This window comes from Pinus tabuliformis, chromosome 1_1 (assembly GCF_031772625.1).
Source record: "Pinus tabuliformis cultivar Carrire ecotype Pingquan chromosome 1_1, CPIR1, whole genome shotgun sequence".
NCBI classification, from domain to species: domain Eukaryota; kingdom Viridiplantae; phylum Streptophyta; class Pinopsida; order Pinales; family Pinaceae; genus Pinus; species Pinus tabuliformis.
Genome location: NC_142297.1, coordinates 575,107,524 through 575,117,945, shown reverse-complemented (window position 1 = coordinate 575,117,945; position 10,422 = coordinate 575,107,524). Strand labels below are relative to the sequence as shown.

Genomic DNA, 10,422 nt, shown 5'->3' with positions numbered 1-10,422 from the left:
CTCATGATCACTATGTTGCCCATACATCATGTTGTCCATGATCTCATTCACCATGTTGCCAATGCATCATGTTTCCCATGATCTCGTCTATCATGTTTCCAGTTCATCATGTTCCCTATTATCTCATCTATCATGCTTCCCATGCATCATGCCACCCATGATCATTATGCTACCCATCCATCATGCTGCCCATGCTCATGATCTCATTCATCATGATTTTTTCCATACAAATGTGTGTGATTATCATGCTACTCTTGCTATAAGGCACTAAGATCTATATCTCAAGATTGTTGTGTGTAACATAGTCCCTTCATCCAAGATTTTCATCTTCAAATCACTGTTGTATCAATATGCTTAAGCAGCTACAGAAAGACTGTTTCTTTCTATAGACAACCTTGGATTCACCATGTTGTCACCTATAGCCTTGTATTATAAACATGGATCCTTCATGCTGTATTGTAACTACTTTGCAGTCGCTACATCCAACCTTCTAGCTATTCCATCAATCTGTGATTCAGTATGACTACACCTTATAGCCATCGAGGTGTAGTATTTTGACAAGGATACCACCTTGATTCAATGTGGATCTATCACCCTTGAGTGCGGGTCTCTGTACCCAAGTTCACTTCATATGTCGATACCTTATGCTAGGCTATGGCTACCATACTTGACTGTTGCTGCCACAGCTCGCCTTACTCCATTGACTATGGCTTACTGCAGCTCCACTTCCATGCTAGACTATGGTTATGACTACAATTTCATGACTTGCGTATTAGGCTATTTTTCTGCGTATTAGGGCTTCCGTATAATAAATTGGACATCATAATAGGGTCTCCGTATAGGACATCTGGACAACATATTTAGGGCATCACTTGACTATGTTCAGGGTTATTTCATTGACAGCGTGTAGGGACCTTCATGACCTGTGTAGAATCCTCATCAAGAATTATGTATAGATCTCCATGAACATCGTAAGAATGTCTTCCCTTACTACGACTAGGTGACTCCATTACAGGACTGTGTTCAGATGTGTTAGGGTTTGTATAAGATAGGGCATCTTCTACATATAAGCTAGGGCATCATACTCCAGCTAGGGCTCCTTCTAGGCCAGCGTATTCTTTTTGTTCTCTCCTTCTCCAAAAACCCAAGACGTGGAGAGGTGATCACCTCAAGAATACATGTCTCAAATGACTTCAAATCCTCACCAATTTATACTAAAACATGGATGATGAATAGACACGTCTATTAGGCTTCTGATACTACTCAAGTTGTTGGTCGGCTTGATAATAATTCCATAATCAGAATAAATTCATATCTCCATAAATACTTATTAGAATCGGATGATCTTTAGATCAATCCTACACCTCTCAATGAGAGGGATGTAATAAAATATATGTTGCCATAAATAAGCTGACCCACATGGAGTTTGGCCCTAGTTGCCAATTTTAACAAAATGACACTCCCTCATAATCCAATTTATGCAATTTGGTATGACCCTAACACTAAAGCATCAGGTTTTCCACTAATCCCTCCTTTGTGTCAAGATGAACCGAAATTCAGGTGAAATCCATTTTTCCTGTCTCCTGAAAAGTCATCATAATCTAGAAAAAACCCAAATCATCCCCAATCCTTTTGAATACATCTTTCGTCAAAAAAATGAAGAGGTAAACCAGGCAGCCTAACCCATATCAGATGCGCCCTTAATTTCTCTTTCTCATGATCGAAGAGAGGATACCGTCTTTCCAACATGATGGGTGCCAATTCATTGTGCTAGCATTTGGACAAGACCCAAGATGCATGTTTGTCCCTGTTGAAATGAGAGGAAAACCAACCCCTAGTCATCGTAACCAAACACGATAGAGCATCTAAAACGTAGCCCCAGACTTCCATAACCCACTTTTTTAGGTGAGCTAATGTATAATTCCACCCCTAGACTGTCCTCAATAATACTTGATCTGTCGTATCCATTACTTCATCCACCTTAATACCTTCTCCAATAAAGAATAGGTGCCATCATGCTTTTACCTTAGTATACTTTGATTTTTTCTCCTTTTTATTATGAAAACCCTCATCCACTGACTCGAGGGGAGGGTTAGGGTTTCCTTCAAATTCACTAACCCTAATATCCTCCCAGAGGGTTGAAGGAACACTCGCAGAGATTCTAGAAAAAACATCTAATACCCCCATGTGTTTTCTGAGACTCCTCCAGATTTCTACCATTCTGTTCTACACCGCACCTCAAATTATGACTCTTATCTTACAAATTTCTATCTGTATATAAGTGAAGACCTAAAAGATTCTTAGTTATCTCCACTACTTCAATCCACTTAGGGTCCTTTGCTACCAGTCCAAATGATAAACTAGGGTTTAAACATTGTTCAAGGAAGAAGTGTGTCATCGGGGAGGGTATCATGTTCTCATCTGGGAGCAATTACACATAATCCCAAAGTTGTTGCTCTAAACCCCCCATAATGATGAAACCCTAGAGAGCTTTTCCCTTTGGATGACAAAATTTCCTCTATAAAATCATGAGAAGAGGAATCACTAAAAAATTCCACCGTAGATGACATTGGGGAGAAAACCTTCAACTCTGATGATGATCTAGGTGGATGTTGGTGGCCACACACCTATTCCACATGGACCCCCACTACTGTCTCTTTCAATATTTTAATTTGCTTAATTATAACACAATTTATTATTTTTGGAAGTTTTTCGGATCCTCAACCTCAAGAGTAATTTTGAGGCCCTAAACGATGTTTTTTAGGAAAATTAGGGCAAATATTGAAAATAGTCTAATGTGTGCCACTCGAAATTATTCCATCGATAGATATTTCTAACGAGGTATTGTGTGCATCAAACGAAGATCTTGTGCCAAAGTTACGACCCCAGGAAGTTGATGTACCAATTTACCCAAACAGGGCCCATAGTTTTGGAGCTTCATCTCCTAGGGCTAGGTTTTTGAATCATTGGGGTTTTACATTGTTTCTCAATAATAAATATCCTTTGAGCCTCATTATAATATAGTTAAGAGACATGTAGCCGCCACATCTCTTCTCAGAGATAAGATACCATTGTCCAAGCTAGCCTTATTTCCATTCTGTTTGTAAGCATATTTCAGTATTTGATATTAATGAAATGAAGTGTTATTTCTACTACATCTCTATATTATATATGTAATTTGTTGCATTCTTGTTTAATTTCATATCAGTGGTACTAGAGCAGTCTGCTCTTTCTATGTTTTTATTTGCATGTCCCCATCGAGGTTGAGATATAAGGAGCTAGGGCTCGAACTAGTCAAACCTTTCCAAGATTAGTCTTGAAAATCCTGATAACCTCTCATGGTGGAAGAGAAGAAAGATGAGGGCGCAAGATATCCTTTCAAAATCTTGCTTGAAGAAGCCCTCGAGCAACATAGGAATGTGATGGTAGAAAACTTTGCCCAGATCTTTCAGCGACTACCTAAGGGCGACGCCTCCCCTTCCAATAGCTACTCTAGAAGCGCCATACCCTTTAAGGTACAAGTTAACTTTGAAATACCCCTGTTTGAGGGTTAGATAGATGCAGACGCCATATATAGATGGTTAAATCTGTTATAAGGATATTTTTCTTTTCATGATTTTTCGAGCCAGAAAAAGATTACTTTTGCACTTCTCAAAGTCATCCCCCACTTCAATGAATGGTGGGAAACCTATTGTGAGAAGAAGAATGAAAGTACACCATCATTATTTTCGGTTGCACCCACTTGGAACTCATTCCAAGATGCCATCAAAGAGAAGTACTACAAATTGAAATTTAAATTATGTTTAAAATTAAAAGATAAAATTCACTAGAAATATTGCGTATAAAAGAAATAAAACTAAGATTAATTAAATTTCGTTTTTGAAATTATTGAATTATTTAATATAAATATATAAGATTAACTTATTTGTTAGTCATTATTTTTTATAATTAAATAGAAAGTAAAAACACTACATTAAATATACAACAATACAAGAGAACAAACAAAATATGTGATTGAAATTTAAATTAGGTTTAAAATTAAAAAATAAAATTCACTAAAAATATTGCATATAAAAAATAAAATTAAGATTAATTCAATTTTCTTTTTAAAATCATCAATATTATAAAATTATTTAATATAATCCTATATGATTAACTTATTTGTTAATCATTATTTTTATTTAATTAAACATGAAAAAACACAACATCGAATATATATTAATAATTTAATTTTCATCTCTTTATATATGACTTCACTGATAGCGATATTATTTAAAACAATAATATATGGAATTATAATTAATTAATTAATTAATTAATTATATATATATGCTTTATCTCAAAACGAAGGTTTTGAAAATTTTATTTAATAATTTTTGTTTGGATACATTATATTACTCATTTCTAATTTTCTCAATTATAAAACCTAATGGAATAATAGCTAGCATTCCAATTGCATAGTGATAGTAATTAATATTATCTGTAATAAAAATATATTTCCCAACTGTTATAGTAATTTCATACCATTGGATTTTCTATGAAATAGCATTCCTTTTTTGTTGAGCTATCTTATTAATAACCAGATAAGATTTTTCAAATATTACAATAATTTCATACTATTGTTTTTTGAAAAAATACCCTCTCTTTTGTGCCGAAATTTCATCTATAATTAGATTTTAAGTTTGGCATAATTGTTTCCTTTCTCAAGTAGCTTAAAATTTAAATAGCAATTAAAACAAATTTCACACAGAGCAACAAATTTTAAATAATGTAGCTTGTCAAATCCCATAATCAATACCACAGTAGCCTTTATCTAGTATTATCGTTAAAATAAAATCACAATGGCATCATCAAGGGTTTATAAAATACAACTAGTTAGCATAAAGATCTACTTATAACACTGGAAAATCAAAATGTAGAGAAAATTTGTTTTTTCCTCAATGTTTATGACAAAAAATAAATGTCTTTAAATGATAGTAAAACTTCATATGAATTGAATGGTTAGTAAATGTTGATAGACATCAATCCATAATAAGCATCAAACCACTTACTTCATTATACATATAGAGTTGTTAAAATAAAAATAATCATGGGAATTAGCTAAATTAAAACTTTATTTAAAATTATTATTATTATTATTATTATATTTGGGGGAATCGAGAACTGGGATGGTTTCACCAATCCCATATTGATTCCAAATGCTACTACTATAACCTCGATAACTGGCATGGTTTCATCCATCCCATACTGATTCCAAATGCTACCACTATAACCTCAAGAACTAGGATGGTTTCATCTATCCCATACTGATTCTAAATGCTACCACTATAACCTCGAGAATTAGGATGTTTTCATCCATCCATATTGATTCCAAACACTACCACTATAACCTCAAGAACTAGGATGGTTTCATCCATCCCATATTGATTCCAAACTCTACCACTATAACCTCTAGGTACATGTGTATGTCCACGGGGTCAATTACAACCACTACCATTATAACCTCTAGGTGCATGTGTATGCCCCATCCACAAGCACAGTTGAATCGAGGGGATTTGAACCTCGAACCTCCTTGCACAAAACATTTCATTTTCACAGTCGTCACCAATTGTTATACCATAGGGATTATATATATATATATATATATATATATATGTATAGATTAAGCATATATACATTTTAAGAGAACAAGTACACTATTCTTAACTACGGATATTCACATCCACTTTATCATGGATATTTTTAACCTGTAAATAGATTTGTTACAATATCATGGGACAATATCATAGGTTATCAATACCACATGTCCAAAAAAACCATAACGCATCTCATATGACACTCATTAATTTGACATTTCTTTAATGAGTGAATTTAATTCAAAGGGGAAAAATAACATAACTATTATGGAAATACATCTCAACCTTTGATTTTCCTATACTATTAATATTTTTTTATGGAGATTAAATCTCTCTCATCCACTTATAGTTATTGATAATTGAGTTAAATTTTTGGAAGCTCTATTCTAAAATTGACATGCTTATTGGCATAATTATACCAATGAGCGTAATAAAACCTTGCAACATGTGTTTAAAAAACCTCTACTAACAAATTAGCTGAGGAAAACCTTGAAACTCCATTTCTAGCCCTAATTCATATAATTTACACAATGTGAAAGAAAATCAAAAGGGTTTATAAGAAACATTATCATAAAAATGCATGGTAAAGAGAATCAAATAAACTATTGGACAATAGTAAAGTCACAATAACTTCACTAAAAGGAGAGTGTTTAAGTGGATATAAAGTAGTTCCTTTAGGGATTGATCTAGTTCCATTGGGGGAAGATGAACCTTCACATCATTTTATCAATGTCTTTACTTACATCTCTAATTTCAAAAATGATGGTCAAGCTTAAACAGTTTCATCTTCTTAATCTTTGCTAAGGGGTGACAATCTCACTTGTGGAGATCTAGCCATTTCAATCAAACTATGCTTGGAAACATGGTTACACCATCACAAGAGGTTATCTTAGTGAGGAATAACCCTCTATTGTCGAACAAAATTTCCATATAAATTACCCATATTTAATTCATTATAGTTCCATTTAGTGACTCAACTCTTATATATCCATGCAAGGGTTCACAATGGTAAGGAATATACTTCTTTATAGATAACATGAGCAATTGGAAAAAAAAAAGGCCCACGAAAGTTATGCATTTGTATGGTTCTGCCAAATAGATGACAAGAGTAAGGATTTACCTATTTGTTTCTGAATGGAAAAAGCATATGAAGCAATATTCTAATTCTAAAAAGGCAAAGCATATCAAACAATATGATAATCACAAAAGAAACCTAGTTAGTGTTACATATCCACATATATGGTAGAGTATGTTTTTTTAGCAAACGAATCCTAAAATCCCATGCAATGCAAGGTGTTTTTCCCTAAATAAAGTCCCAAAAATTTATTAATACACAAAAAAAAAAAAAAAATTATTTAGAAAATAAGAAATCTCTTTATATAATGTAAATGAAATATAATCCCTTTAAGAGACACTAACAACACATACACATATTTTTTCCTTATCTCTCAATATATATATATAAAGCTATACTGAAATATTTTTTAAAATATTAAAAATTTAATCTTCTTTAAATGTTAAATTATGGGATTTTTATTTTTTTTATTTTTCTTACTTTATTTCTCAAATTAATCTAAAATTATATTACTTAATATATACATTTAAAGATATTATTTCTCATTAAATATAAAAAATAAAATATTTACCACATACACATACAATATAAACAATAATCTAAAAACAAATTATTAATATTTTATAATACTTTTAATTAAAATTAACCTATTATGAAACCATTGTTCCTCCAAGCATATGATGGCTCATTGAATTTATTTTATACAAAGAAATCATATTAAAATTGAAAACACCCATTCCAATGTGATGACAGCATATAGTCACTGAAATTTTATATATAGATTAAACTGAAATTAAAAAAGAAACCATTCAGTTGTGATGACTCCGTATTATCTCTTAATATTTAGGCCTACAGGCCTTCTTTTGAATCAATTTAGTAGTCTACATTTTCATTTTTTGATTGACATCTGGCATATGGTTTTCTGTTTGACATCTTGCTAGATATCTTCTATTGTTTGACATGTGGCTAGCTACCACGTTTCTTGAGCGCTGGAATGGCGCCTATCATGCCCACGAATCATATATTTCTCCAATCCCAGAAATTTCAATGCTTAATGTTGGCTGCCCTCTGCCATGACACACACACTTCAACAATTTTTTTTTGTTCGGCTCTTGGGGGAGACACGCACCATATTCATATGCAGTGGATCCTCTGAAGATCTCTCATACCATCCTTACCATATTTTTTAGTTATTAGAAATAGCCCATCCATATTTCGGCTTCCATTCTATCCTATGCTCTGTATCTCTCTTCCCCCAAAGGTACTATGCATTTCATTCTTCTCTATATTTCACTCAATTTTAGTTGAATTTTTCAGGGAATAAGACAAGAAGACGAAACCGGTGTGGTGTTTAGGGACTACCTATTGATGATGGCAGTGGCAATCGGTGAAGAGGGCCTAATGGACCAGCTCTACAATGGCTTCCATCTCTTGGTAGACGCAGAGAGAGGTGTCATCAGTGTCGATAGTTTGAAGAAGAATGCTGCGGTGTTGGGAATGGAATGGATGAAGGATGAGGAGCTCCAGGTGATGATCGAAGAAGGTGACTTAAACAACATTGATGGGGCTCTCCATCTGAATGAATTCTACGTGTTCATGATCAAATTGAGTCCCTCCTTAATGGTGGAGGCTGAAAACTGGTTAGAAAAGGCAGCGATGGATATGATCCATACCTTTGATTTTTATAGCTCTGTGCGAGCTTTCGTTTGTTGGGAATTTTTCTAGTAAAATCCCAAAAATAAAATAAATTGAACACAGAGACAATGCTCTGTTTTCTCCAGGATCTTAACACAGGGAAGCAAAAAAAATTTCTCCAGAGAACAAAGGTTCAACAACTCACATAAAACTTTCTATTCATTAATAAACAGCCTGTTACATATTTCTTCCTTTTTCTCTCAGAGGGATTCACCAAAAATATTTAAACAAAATTACTCTGTCTCCTTATAAAAAAAAAATTACACAGTTGTGTGTAAATTTTTGTTTACATTTACTGCTGTAAAATAAAAAAAAAATTACATGGATTTACTGTTGTAAAAGAAATCCCTTACATATGCTCTGTTAAAAGTCTCATTCACTATTGTGTGAAAAACTTTTACATTTGTGAGCTGCTGTTGCTCTCATTTCATTACATTGCATATTCAACCCAAAAAAAATTTCCATGCTGCTGTGCATTCCCATTCACACCGTTGTGTGTGTTTTCACTTGCGTGCTGCAATGTATGCTTTCCTTCTCACGCTTCTCCGCTTGTTACCTTACATATCCACCAATACAACCTTTATATGCGCTGCTGCACATTTCAAAATCCCCTGCTCTGGTTTTGTTTTCTTTGCACTGCTGTGCGTCCCACAGTTTGCATTACTAAAAGGTCAATGCATAACAAAAACATATCGAATACAATGCATATGTATTCAAATAAAAAACTTACATATGTTTTCTATCCCCATACTTCTATAATAATAAAAAACATTAAAATTAAAACTCTTACCGACATTTTACCTATCATATTAAATTTACATTAATGACTTTTAAGGCGGTTAAACAAAAACTTTACGCAAGCTCCATGTGTTAGACTGTATGCAACTTCGGCTTTAATCAACGGTCGATAGCCATCATCTCAATCGAACGAATATCGCTTGAACAAAACAAATGAACTTTACCGACTGGGAAACAAGTGGTTTTGGAATCATACAGTGGACGCATGTCGCTTGGTCAGGGTGATCGGAGGCCCTCTGACAAATACCGCTTTGTGCGAAAGGTGGTGCAATAAACTCATGGCGGTTTCCCTGAATTAAACACTGTTTGATTGGGCAGCAGTTGGAATTATTTTTTCAACACTCCCCTTTAATTTCAACTGCTGGGTTATCAGTCATACCCAGGCATTTCCTCAAAAATTCAAAACTCTTCTGCTCAAATGGCTTGGTCAGTATGTCTGCAACTTGTTCTTGAGTCCTGCAATGTTCTAAGACAATTTCTCAATTGTTCACCAATTCCCTAACGTAATGAAACATTGTGTCAATGTTATTCGTTCTCTTATGAAACACTGAATTCTTGGATAATGCAATAGCTGAGCTATTGTCACAAAAAATTACGGTTCCTTTTGCTTGCTCTTGGACTAAGCTCCTTAACATTCTTCTCATCCAAACTGCTTGACATGCTACTACTGTAGCTGCCACATATTCTGCCTCTGTTGTAGACAACGCCACAATAGGTTGTTTCTTAGAAGCCCATGAAATGGCTCTTGAACCCATGTGAAAGACATAACCGGAAGTGCTTTTCCAATCATCTACACTTCCAGCCCAATCACTATCAATGTATCCAACCAAATCTGAACATTATGAGACAGTATATAAAATGCCAAACCTTTTAGTACCTTTGACATACCTCAGAATCCTTTTTGCTGCCTGCCAATGTGCTTCTTTTGGCCTCTCCATGAATCTGGAAATTAAACTAACAGCAAACATTATATCAGGCCTAGTTGCAGTTAAATACATAAGGCTTCCAACTATACTCTTGTACAATCTAGGATCAAAATCCTTGCTGCTGTCCTCTCTGCTGAGTTTTAATACCATTACTGTTGGAGTGATTGTTGCCTTGCTGTCCTGCATGTTAAATATTTCAAATACTTCATTTACATACTTTTCTTATGAGATAAAAATCCCATTTTCATTTTGATCTACTTCTATTCCTAAGAAGTATCTCAACAAATCCATG

At 33.9% G+C, this 10,422-nt stretch overlaps 1 pseudogene; it reads left to right on the top strand.

Annotated features, from left to right (window-relative positions):
• Positions 1-8,082: 8,082 nt before the first annotated feature.
• On the top strand, positions 8,083-8,436 carry LOC149214517 (calcium-binding protein KIC pseudogene; annotated as a pseudogene).
• Positions 8,437-10,422: the final 1,986 nt, after the last annotated feature.